The following is a 13190-nucleotide window of genomic DNA, read 5'->3' as shown; positions in this document are numbered from 1 at the left end:
TGAGAGAGAAAAAGAGAGAGAGACGGCAAACCACATCTTAGCCTGCCAAAAATCACATTTCCCCTCGACAGTATAGCTGGTTTACATTAACTCTCACACATGCATGGCGAGGCCCCGAGTCCACCCATTTCACATTTCATTACCAAGAAAATCTCTAACTGTTATACCAGCCTCTCGCACACAGCAGAACTCTCTAATGTAATTCATCAAGACCTGAGATGAAAAAGAACTGTAAAATGTGGTGGTTAAGTGATGAAGAGATAGCATTGAAGGGAGGGAACCACTATATAACCATCCCCCGGGATTAGGGGCTACAGGAAACCGGAGAATCGGGGGTCAACCATGGCTGCTACATGCGTGATCTATCGCCCAGAGCAGTACAATACCTAGCGGTGAGGGAATTGCCACAAGTCACGTCTCTCCTGCTCTAGAACAGTATGTTCACTTAATGAAAGTGGTTCTTTAGTCTTATAGGGCAACCTCTCTAAAGGAAAAACATGTATGTTCTCTCATGCTGTATTAGGAATCTTTTAGGAAAATGGTTTATTTTGCATAGAGTTAGGGTAAGATGACCAGATGTAGAGAACATGGAGATTCAAACATTATGCCTTTGTGGGATCACTGAACATCCCGTTCCACGCGTACTGTGAGATAACCCTGTTGAGGTCATCAGGGAGGTAACCGCAGATGATATTGCCCGTGGCCTTTGTAGCTTCAAGTTTGATCATTTGTTTTTAAACCTGTCTCTAAAGGTTATATGTAACCCAAGATATAAGATATAACCCCAATTTAAAGCCCCCCCTCCTCGGCTAGTGTTGTTACTCTTATTACTTCCACCAAAGAGATTTTGTTTTTGTTGCGTTTGTCTGTCTGTTACTTAGCCAGGTGACACAAAAACTACTGGACGGATTACCACGAAACTTGGTGGAAGGATGTGATATAGGCCAGGAAAGAACCCATTGCATTTTGGTTTAAATCCGAATGAAAGTGCGGATCCAGCAAGCAGGTAGTGGGGATACATGCGGTGGCAGATGAATTCCGCTCTCACAGGCAACCAATTGAAAGGTACACAGACTGAAGAGTGAAAGATAACTTCTTGAGTGAGAGAGAGAGCTACACTGCATGCTGTCACTTGCGGGTACACGCACAACTGCAGCTGTAACTATGAGGCCTGATTGTCTGTGTGGTGGGTAAAAACTTTGTGGATGATAATGTGAACGTAGCACTGCAAACGGCTTCACAATTCATCGACCGGGCAAAACACCAAGTTCCAGCTCTCTAATGTAATTATGAGAAGTGTAAAACTAAATTTGGTTCACAATGTAACTCTGGAAGGACAAATTAGCATGTGGTCGGCTGCCACAGGTAATGAATGGGAAATGCTACATTGGCACTGCGCGATCGGGCATTAGCCTTGGCGGAGGTATGCTCACTCAGAGGCCCTTGTTACTTCACTTGATGTTTGACTTTCATTCAGCAGAGTCTGACACCTGAAGGCTGTTTCCTCATTCAACTTTTGAAGGTGGTATGTTTGAGAGTTTAATTGAAATTACGGAACGCAACAGTGAACCAAAGGAAAAAAACGTGATAAAGATGTTAATACACTTTTTCCCATGTTGAAAAAAAAACCCACTCTTGTCCCGTCTCCTGTTTCGCTCACATATGCATTTATTCATCCACCATATTGGCAGGAGTTTTAATCAGAAACACTAAAGCCAAACTTAATAGTACAAAAACCAACATAGACCAGTTAATACTGTACTGCTATATTTCAAACAGCACTAGGATGGTAAAGGCTCTGTCTCCCTCTCCCGCCCCATATGGATCAGTTTAAAACACACCTTGGTTTGGCCCACTTTCAGAATGTCACAGGACATTTATCTTTATTCCCTTCTTCCTCTCCATGCCGACTAGAGGAATGGCTTTTACAGATGTCCTCTCTGTACTCTTAACAGCCCCTCTCTCTCTCTCTCTCTCTCTCTCTCTCTCTCTCTCTCTCTCTCTCGCTCTCACACTTTACTCACATGGTTTTCTGCAGAGCGCCGCACTCGGTGCTTGTGTACACTCTCAGACCTTTCCATCTGGAAAATATATTCTTTCACTCGACATGAAGAGGCATGAGAAGGGATGATTCTCATCTTCTCTTTCCTCTGTCTTTCATCTCCTTGTCTTTTCCTCCTCGAACCAGAGATGTATATCAGAGTAATGCAACCAAAACCAGTTTATATTCACCTGATTTAAAGTATTAAGTGTGAAATGTTATGTTAAATCTCTTATTAAATATGTTCCTGTTGGTAATAGGTGGTATATACTGTGTGAAAACATAAATACTTTTGTTACTAAATCTGGAGCATAACGCAAAAGTGAAAACTACACTAGTTTCTATAAATGAAAGTCTAGTTTTGCCTCAGTCTCCGCCAGCGAGTGGTGACTCAAACGGCAGGAAATTCATCAAAGCGTTTTGTTGAAAGCACCTCTGGCTCCCAGCGAGTGATGTGTTCTACACCCACACAAGCACCAAATTGTTGAAAGTAGCGAAAGAAATGTTGCTTTCATCACCGGAGAATCAAGTAATATCAGCTGTGTTAAATATATCCACAAACCTCTTTCATTGTAATTGTTTATGAAGTTTCCTCTGACGAAATCCAATCTGGGCAAATGGTCATGGAACCTATCTTAAGTCTCTTGTTTAATCAACAAAAGCAGAAAGAATCTATATTTCAATAATAACCATCAAATTACTGAAACATGGCTTTGTTTACATAGACAGCAATTTACACCATTAACAGTAATAATAACAGTTGTTTTAGCTCCAGGCGACATTTTGGCTAGTCTCTATAAACAACTTTCTGCATATGGATGCTGATAAACTACAAAGTCGATAGCTGATGCATTTCAGACAATGTGCTCCACCTCCATCTCTCCACACTGACATTTTACCTTCAGGCAACCAGAGCCAGCTCAAACGTGATTGCTTAAATTAGAAACACATTACAGAAGACATTTGGACATCTTGTCCCTCGACTACAGATTATTACATTACATTATTACATATCACTTAGCGGATGCTTTTATCCAAAGCGACTTATAAATGCATTCAACCAACGGGGTACAAACCCAGAACAACAAGAACGTGTCACTAACTTTTTTCATTTTAATAATTTTTGTTACTGAAACACCAGAGTTGACGATGGTTATTAGACATCATCTTCTTAACCAAGTTGGAAGAGATGTGTCTTTAGCTTGTGGCGGAAGATGTGGAGACGTCATGCTGTCCTGATGTCGATGGGGAGCTCGTTCCACCATTGGGGAACAAGGACAGCAAACTGTCGTGATTTTGTTGAGTGGTTAGGTTTCCCTCGCGGTGAAGGAGCAGCAAGCCGATTGGCCGATGCAGATCAGAGTGGACAGGCTGGGGTCAAGAGTTTAACCATGTCCTGGGTGCAGGCTGGGCCAGATCAGTTCCCAGCACGGTACACAAGTACTAGTGTCTCGGGAGCGGAGGAGTGGTGTAGTTTGCAGGATCTGGCATATTCACATGCAGAATCTGTTTATAGATATTAGAACTACATGTAACACAATCTGGCCTTTATCCCCTACATCCCTGCTCGTTTCCAATCTGAACACTCTGCTTGTACTTTCAAACACTTTCTCTGAGAAGGAGAAACAAACAAATACTCAGACAAGCGCCCGTGTCAAGTCTGATACGTTTGCCAATATTCAACCTTGATCAGCGTCTAGACGATCCGTGACACACAAACAAAACCGGAGTGCCTCTCCTGAGTGCAGTGTATCAGATGCAATGACCCCGCCTGCCTCCCGTCTCCTTATATAAGGAAAGATTACACAAGCAAAAAGACACCGCGAGGAGCAGACGAATCTAGCTCGGTGGATCTCGGTGTATATTTGATCAAGCGTGTGAGCTACAGTATATGTGGGGGGGAAGCAGTGGAGTGTGTTTGGAAGAAAGGATGTGCATGAATCTATATGTCAGAGACGGGGTGGAGGGAGAGAGACAGAGATGAAGGAGAAGGCGGCAGGGGTCTGCGCGCCTTCTCTGTGGTTTGGGGGAGAAGGAGCCATTTATCATCTCGGCGCGGCTCGAACGTATTAACTGTTTGGGTTGTTGGAAATTTACATTTTATACAATTACTTTGGAAGTGTTGTTTCTGATGAAAGTCGCCACAGTCGAGTTATTGTGTGGCATTACTGTGAGAACAAAAAAGGGAGCTGGAAGGTACAGGAGACAGGGGGGAAAAGAAGAGGAGGAGGAGGAGGATGAGAAGGAGGAGAAGGAGGAAGAGGTGGTGGTGTGGGTTTGACTTAAACAGCAGAAGGACTGCAGGAGCCACTTCCACACTTCAAGGGCTTTAGTGACAGGGAAGCTGCTTTTTTCAGCACCGTCAGCAGTTTTTCTTGTGAGTGTGTGTGTGTGTATGTGTGTGTGTATGTGCGTGTACATGTGTGCCTATCCACAGGGACTGAAAACTCCCCATGTTGTTGTTCCACACAGCAAGGACACTTTGCTGCATAGGCGCAAAGGACAAGTACACACACATGGCCACATACTCCTCAGTGCACTGATGTATCGGTGAGCTGGTGTTGCCCTCTCATTAGATCTCAAATATCGTTTTCATTCACCTTTTGTGTAATGAAACGTGTTTAATTTAATATTTGATGTGTAATTATTTGATACTTCATTGGCTGTCACTGGAAAGACATTATATTTAATTAATGCACGTGACATTTTGATTGGATTGCTCCCAAGTACGCATGAATATGTGTTATTGCTACCCAGTGCTGGTCAAATTTCTTGAAAAACATAATCAGCACTTTCTCATTACATATAACTCATTGAAAATTAATTACTCAGCTAATTTGCTAATTACAACAGCGTAAGTAATTACTCAAATCTACTTTCGTAACTCAGGGGTCTCGCTTACAGCGTTGCCGAGCAGAGGCCACATGAACGTGTGGCGAATCACAACCTCACTATTTTCTGAAAAGTCAGAGTTCACGAGATGCAACGAGTTGGATGTATTTTAGATTTTTTTGAGATTTTGTTTTCCTGGTAAAAAAAATATCACCTTCTCTTTACTTGACCTCCTGATTAAGCAAACTCAAACATGACGTGAACTACTGTTTATGTCTTTCCTCTGCCTAGGTGCTGCTCAGCTAGTGATTGTAGTTGAGTGGAAGCTAACTGCTTCACCTCCAGTCTCTCTGCACTGAGCTAATGTGACCCCCATGAGTAACATGGCCTCAGTTCACACAGAGGGGACATCTATCTACCAATTCCCGAAATATGTGTGTATGTGGCTTGCATATCTGAAGAACCGTTCATCTATTGACTTCACACGTGACCTGCGTATTGTTAATGGCCCAAGGAAGTGCAGTGGTAATGTGATACGTTAAATATTTATGAAACCAGAATGACTGGGCGACCAGCGCTAGGTAGCAGCAGCGACTGGGACTCATTAACGTGAGTGGCATTGTCGATCACAACAAGAATCCTCCAGTTCAGGGTTCAGTGCACTGAGTCGAGCTTAATCCCGACAGTTCACTGTTACAGTTTTAAGAAAGAAAGCAGCAACCAGCGTCACCACAGGCCGAAGCAAACAGCCCATTCCAAACAGGCAGGTATTGAACGGCCACTGCTCTATAGTTGACATTACCTCCTCATCAAAGTCCTGGTTAATCAACAAACAAGTTCAGCATTAAATATTCAAAATAACTGAACACTATTTGAACCAGCAACTGCAATGTAATTAGTGAAAAAACAACTACATATTCCATAGTGTCGGCTGCTGTGAAAAGGTTGTTTTATCAGGATTTAATGCTGGGATATCTTCAAATATCTAGTCCTGTTTGCTTTCTTTTGAGGGTGATAACAGCCAAATGAATTTGATCCAAACCACATTACTGTAACTATATTATATGCTGTACAAAGACATACACAACCACCAGGAGAAAACCCCTCTATACGTAGCCTTGGCAGCCCCCCCGCTGCGTGCTACTAAACGATAGCTAAGGACCCATAAAAGAACACTTTGTATCATTCAGGCCATAATGAGTGAAGAAAACTGAACGTCTAAACACGCACGGGTCCGGACCGCGGTGGCATCGCGGCACCCAGCAGTAAAGTGCAGCCATCCCTGGCTGGCACATAGGACACCCATTCACTCGGTGGCAGGGTGTCACACCACATGATTTATGATGGGTAATTATGGTTACGGAGGTGACATCATATCCTACTCGCTGGCTCCTGTATGTATCCATGCTGTGTATATGTTTATGTGTATATGTGTGTGTGTGACTGTGTGTGTGTGTGTGTGTGCGCGCACATGTGTGTTCGGGACTAATTAGTTATGCTGTCTGGATCCAGCAGTGACTGTCTTTGTTTTTCTACAGAACGGAAGACAAGACATGTCACAACAACATATCTCGCTGTTCCTCCAGACGAGCAGCAACACACGCACGCCCACGCGCACACGCACACATACACTTAACACACAAGCACACGTCGTGAGCACATATGGGCCCACAAAGGAGTGCCTCCACCTCGCTTTCGAAGCACACATTTTATTGCTTTGTTCCGTCCAAGAACAGATTTGACTCTTTTTTTTTTTTTGTCCATGTCAGGAGAAGCAGAGACGAGCCAAAGGTAGAAGAGAGAACAGGGTCAATCACTAACATTTCTTGACAGAGCTAACCATCAGGTTTACCACGGTCTGAAATTGGCAGCGGGGAGAAGCGTACAATTAGAAATCATTACTCTGCACCTAACCGCCGCTGACAGGCATGGGCACGACAAATGAGAATATGGAAAGATTATAACCCAATTTCTCTCTCCTGTACACATCTGCTCATTCACTTGCCAGCTCTAAATAAATGCATTGGTTCAAACCTGATTTGACAAGCCGTCGCTACCTCTTGGATTCGAGACACACGGTGATATATTTACAGGAGGCTTTGCACCGTGAAGTTAGATCCGTCATCAACCTGGAAGGCATTTCTTAACACCTACTTTTCATGTTTTCCTAATATTGACAGAGCACTTTTATGCTGTAAGAGGAGTTTTGAGGCTAAATAGCTCCGGTCCCTCACGGCCGTTAATGGGCAGGGGTCACTGCGGGATACACAAGACTGGCCTTAATAAGCCAATTTGAGAGGAAACAAAATAATGCAAAAAGGGAAATAGATTTGACTGACTGCCAGTGAGTCACAATAATGAGTGGCATTACCGTTTTTTTTGCCGTTGAGAGCAATCCTTTTTTCGTATTCATTCAGAGGCATGGCCATAGCCACAGGGGCCTCATTTGGGAATGGGCTTCAGACGTCCATATTTGAACTTTAAACTGCTATTAAGAGAGCGGCGGAACATCTAAACAGCCTTCTCCTCTCTGAAAGTCCCTGCAGCTCAGCATAAAAGGAAACGTATCTCTTTGCTTCCTGACCCTGCAAATATTTTAACAAAAGTGACCTTTTGCAGCTCAGGCACGGACCAAACTTCCCAAACTCTCTGGCCCTCAGAGAGTCGTTCTTCAGGCGGGGAGAGTTAAACTATGTAGCCACTGGCTTGAATTTAAAATCACAAGGTCGTATAGGGTGGTAGCTCTCCCAGCGTGTCACATACGGACGTTTGGTCTGGACCCTTTAGAATCATTTTTCAACACAAGGGAGTCCGATAGACATCCAGTGGTCTCCTCCGCGTTGAGAGTTGAAAACACGATTCAAGCACACTATTGTCTTCTGACCAGACCACATTACAGTTTTGAAGTCAAACTCAACTTATTCTGTATTAAACCCTCCCTAATCTTTTCCTTCTCAATCTTTCTTGAAACTTATCACAAGACAGGACCCCGATGGTGAAACCCCCGATTCAGGTGTGACAGCCGCGTGCTTCGTACACCGCCGTCGACCCCGACTTCCTCCTGCTGAGTCTGTTAGTTAATGAAGTGCTTCCCCCCCCCCCCCCCGCACATAATTTATAACTATATATTATTGGCACTATGACCAATCTCTGCACCTTAGAACCGCACGTGCCCATAACTCTCTTACTGTTTATATTGTTGTTCTATTGTTGTTTGTACAATGCACCAACCACACCAAGGCAATTTCCTGTATGTGCAAATATACATTGCAATAAAAAGAATTCTGATTCTGATTCTGATGAGTCCCTAAGAAACAGTTTGTTATCGCTAATGCATCGTCTGATAAAGAAACAGCATCGACACATAATAAATCAGAAGCCTTTTTTTTTTTTGTTCAATCCCTATGTTAGAATGAACCATTTAAATAATACAATGACCACGTACATTATAAGAACCAGTCAACTGTACCTGATCTAGTCCGGTCCGTCTCTATGTGGGATGTGCGCCTCCTGATAGGAGGACCCTCTACTCCCCCGCTCTCCTGCTCCTGCTCTTAGATGCATCACAGAAATGTTATGCTCTCCTCTGCTGCCTGAGCATCAGACTGTGCCTCCTGCAATGCTCCCGTCAAGCTGCGTAATTTTCGGATTGGCACAAACGCTGAACAATTACTGGTCCGTGCAACACCTTACTTTGAATGGTGCTCCTAAAGCAGCGTGAGGTATAAGCAGGGTAAATCCCACAATATCACACTTTGTAAGGTAAGCACACCTAAAACTGATCTTAAGGAAATGAACTTTATCTGATTGTAGTTTTAAAAAAAGATTCATGATTTATGTTTTTTTTTAAGGACTGTGTTGTGTTTGAAATCTGGAGTCTCATCACAAGGAAAGAAGAATAACTTTGAGTTGGCGATTGAAACATGAAGTCAACATGGAGCACAGACTTGCCCCATCATGCCTCACATGATGGGCTCAATACTGAACTCAATCGAGGCTGTCATATTTTGATAGTCCACCATCATCCCTCAAATAGCATGAGAACATCTCCTAAAGCTCACCAGAGGATTTTCTTCCCGAGGACCCAACATGTAGCTCAGAGCTTCACAACCGCGTCTTAGGCTGGGTAATCAAAGGCATCTTCACATCCTCTCTTCCTGTCCACCTCTGCTCTATGCCTCGCTGAGTTGCTGATCAGCGGGCATCCAGCTGAAGGAGGGGACAAGAGAGATTGTCATCGAGTCTCCCATTGCTGCGTTTCATGGAAAGTTTTCATTAGACAGACAGCGCTGATCCGCTGAGAGCACGACAAACCACAACACCTGAGCGTTTTTTTCAGGTGTTAGTCTGTCTGCCTCCGTCTGGTCCTGACAGCCATCCAACCACCTCAGGCCCCTATGGAGCTGTAATTCTACTGCTGGAGCTGCTTAGCATATCCTATTTATTAGGAGTCTGTTTCCACATCCGCCTGCCTTCTGCTCAATTGCTCCCTGTATCAGAGTTTATCTGTTCCAGGGTGTTACTCCTCGCCTATCCTGCAGCATGAAGTTTCACAAAAGACACCAGCACAAAAGATATCACGTTTAATGATGTCATGTTTTTTGTATTTACACTTTTCAAGTACATTTTATTGTAAACTTGTTTCTGTTACATCACCTAAGTCTTGGTATGCCCAATTTCCCTCACGGTATTTCTCCACCTCTACTCATGCAAACTTAGTTCTGATACATTACATTTTGGAATTTTTATTTTTAAATTAAGTGACATTCAATGAAATTTAAGATGACTAAACCATTTATTATGTACTTAAGATTATACAGCCACTCTATCACTTCTGTGGGACCATATTTTGACAAAACTTCAGCGCTTCTTTCATTGTAATATATAAGTCACACATTAGGCAAACACTAAAAATCACAAATGACAATCTCTTTTGCTATTCCTAGGGCTGTGCTACTAACATGGCTTAAAAACAATTGGGTAAGTTGTACAAAAGGCTGTTTTATATCAGTCACTTGAGTCGAACACAAGTCTTGTGACTTGACTTGGTCTCTGTCAGATGTTGGAGATGAGGTCTCAGAATTTTTTTTGTACTAGGCCATGATAATTTGGCTAAATATATTGACAAATTCATCAATGCTGTTACATTATTAAATTGAGAGTAAGGACAGGCACATGAGTACACCAGCCTACACAATGATTCACATACCATCAGTAACAGTGTTAACTGCAGATCCCCTGATTTGTGCTTTTTTCTATCACAGATTTGTCATCAAATTCCATCTTGATGACATGGACTTGGACTGAAGGGGCCTGAACTAGGTCTAAGGAGTCCAATACACGACTGTCTTCAGCAAGAGAACGATTGACATTTGGACAAAGACGTGCACCTGGAGAAAGTGTTGACATCCACATGCTACATCTGATACACAAATCACGTGCAGGTGAAGAGCTTAACCAGGTTCAGGGGCTCGGACTACTCATGTGACAACTTACTATTAAATTCAATGGGGGGAACAGCCAAGCTGGATGTACCGCTGCAGGGAACTGAATGCAAACTGAGTTGTGGGGCTGTGGCTCAGGAGGTAAAGCGGGTCGTCCACTAGGAAAAGCGCCATATAAATACAGTCCATTCACAAATCCCACAAGTGTTTGGTTTTCAGTTTGAATTATATTTGAAGCTGGATCAACTTAACAATTCACACTGTTTCCTTTTTATTGAATTGTTCCTTTTGTAGTCCTTCCATGTTGGCACAGGCTCTGTGAAGCTGAGAGCTGAAACTGTCAGATGCTGTAAGGCTTTTGTCACGGTAACAATGACACATTACAAACTGGGCATTTTAATTCAAGCTCAGACCCGGAAGCTGCGATCTATAGATCAAAAGTGAAAAGCACCAGGTCCCGGTCTCGTCTTCGGAGATATGATAGCACATAATGACACATACACAGATCCCCCTCCTGTAGGTGCAGGGTCAGTGTTACCTTATTCAACAGTTCTTTGTACAGCGGTGTGTTCTGAACAAACCAGACTGAACTCTCTGCCACGTAAGCCTTTAGAAATTACGATCCAAGCCTCAGGCCTCAGTGTTCTCAGAACATGTCCCTATCTCTTCAAGCAGATCACAGTACAACACCTAGCACCATGACTCAGAAATCCTCTGTCATGATGAACTCGAACATAACGCCACAGTGCTTAACAAGGACTTCTCTATGTGCCGCGCAATGTCTGAATACACGCTGAGAGGCCTGAGACTAGATGTAGGTGGAGTGATACCGTCTCTCACGGTGTTGGTAAACACTTATTGTGCTACTTGAAACTGTCTGCACTCACAGATTCTCTTCTTCTTGCACGACACCAAGATAAACTGTTATGGACACTCTGCAAAGAGATTCAGATCCTGATAGAGGATGGAGCTGAATGAACATTTTCCCAGGGTGCTATGGGGTGTGAGACGTTGAGGGTAAATGTGTTTTGTCTTGTGGCTGACGGTGGTCGGTTTGTTTAAGGAAGGCAGGAGAAGCAATTTAGTTTTGTTTTTTCTCAACTAGGATTGATATTTTATCTCAGCTTTCCCTTTCAGAATAAAAAATGAACCCAAAGGAGTATAATGCCCATAGGCTCATAAATAGATCTGCAAGTTTACATGGTTGAATGATTAATCGTTTGCTATTTTAAATACCTTTTCCCAAATGTCCTACAACCCATAGGGTTATTAAAATATACTTGTTTGGTATTTGACTAATCCAAAAATAAAGTATTCAAAGTATGCCCCACCCATAATATACTTTAACATCAATATGAATCGTTCTGCTCAGTTTACTGATACCTTGGCTGTAATCTAAAATGTGTTTGTTCAGCATCTCTCCAGTAATAGTGACCAGAATATGCAGTGTTATCAACATTGTCCTAAATAAAAAAAATGCCTCATTCTTATATAGTTGGTGAATATGTGAAAATCACTATGCAGTTAAGATATTATGGTTGAGGTTGCAGAACAATCTGTTAAACTATTTGTGCTTTGCTTCTTTCAAATACACTGACAAAAGATAATTAATATCCATTAAAACAAATGGGGGAAAAAACAGATGAAATAAGTTTTGTTTTCTAATTAAAATGATAAGTATAATTCGTTAATTTTAATAATGTTATAGTATTCTAAGATATCTGGGTGACTGTGTGCCTTTTAACAAGCATCTAAGTTAGAATGAACAACCTCTGCTTCAGGCTGAAAAAACAACTCTGTTATTAACATACTGATATGTGACGTGAACGATTTGTACTGAAATCACTGACATTTTAAAAATGTTTATTTATTGTTGGTTATTAAAAGGAGCCGGCCATTAAAGAGCCCCAGTCATGTGTTTACAAATGTTTCTGTGCCAGGATTTGTCAATTTGTGTCAGTCCACAGTTTATCTGCTAATGGAACTTTAATGGGGGGCACATACCCAGTTCATCCTGCCACGAGCCCTGGGGCAAACATGTCCTGCACTATGCTCCCACCCCCCCTACACTGCCAGACATCAGTTAACCCTCTGCTAACTGTCCCTTATATCGGTGTGTAAGGTTCAATGTACATCTGGTCACTGAAATCCCAACCAATCAGATACCGTGGGTTAGACAAACAAACCGTCGTTATTACTCCAGACACACACACACACACACACGCACGCACGGAGTCGCTGTCCAGCCCTCGCTGTGCTGAAACACGACAGTCAGCATGCACACTCTCCAAACAGCGTTTAATTATCGGAGCCTTTTACAGGACTGAAGTTGATGCAGCATTTGGCCGCAGCTCATCTCTGACTGGCTGCGGTCGCTGGAGCGTGATCTGGCAGAAGATGCGTTTATAGTCCGGGATAAGTATCAGATTCCCCACAAACTGCCTCCACAGCCATTTAATACATCGATAATAAAAAAAAAGGACATGCCAATCCCCCTCCTCTGGGGACACACATTTCCTCAGCAACTTCTGGGTTCATATTGGCAGCAGTATAAGAAGCAACTTTTGTTACAGGATGAATATGGATGGTAGTATTTGTGCATTATCAGCGATAGAGAGGTGATTGCAGCCTACCTCTCCTCCTCCACCTGCTGCTGATCCAATCTCCCCCCGAACTTTTACGCGCAGTCATCCCAGGTTGCACTCCCTCGTCTTTTTGTCTCCACTCCCAACGCTGACACAGGACTCGGGACACAAGTTCAGTTTCACTTCTCAAACTTTTCTCCTCTCTTTTTCTTAATCTCCACACTTCTGACCTGGAAATGCCCCCCCTCAAGCTCTCGGTCTCTTTGTTTTGATCGACCCTTGGATGGT

At 42.9% G+C, this 13190-nt stretch overlaps 1 protein-coding gene and 1 long non-coding RNA gene across 2 annotated transcripts in view; one reads left to right on the top strand and one right to left on the bottom strand.

The window, feature by feature from the left end:
- LOC128462046 (uncharacterized) overlaps window positions 1–12074 on the top strand; it is a 38218-nt gene extending 26144 nt beyond the window's left edge. The window contains exons 3-4 of the long non-coding RNA XR_008342323.1: window positions 9820–9853; window positions 10138–12074. This is a non-coding gene — a long non-coding RNA (uncharacterized LOC128462046). The remainder of the gene's footprint in view (window positions 1–9819; window positions 9854–10137) is intronic.
- nrsn1l (neurensin 1-like) overlaps window positions 1–13190 on the bottom strand; it is a 104363-nt gene extending 91173 nt beyond the window's left edge. Inside the window, exon 1 of the mRNA XM_053447286.1 lies at window positions 12951–13190. The gene's annotated coding sequence lies outside the window, so the exon portion shown is untranslated. The remainder of the gene's footprint in view (window positions 1–12950) is intronic.

Source organism: Pleuronectes platessa, chromosome 18, assembly GCF_947347685.1.
Source record: "Pleuronectes platessa chromosome 18, fPlePla1.1, whole genome shotgun sequence".
NCBI classification, from domain to species: Eukaryota; Metazoa; Chordata; class Actinopteri; order Pleuronectiformes; family Pleuronectidae; genus Pleuronectes; species Pleuronectes platessa.
The sequence above is the reverse complement of the archived record's forward strand: the minus strand, read 5'-3'. Positions and strand labels throughout refer to the sequence as shown.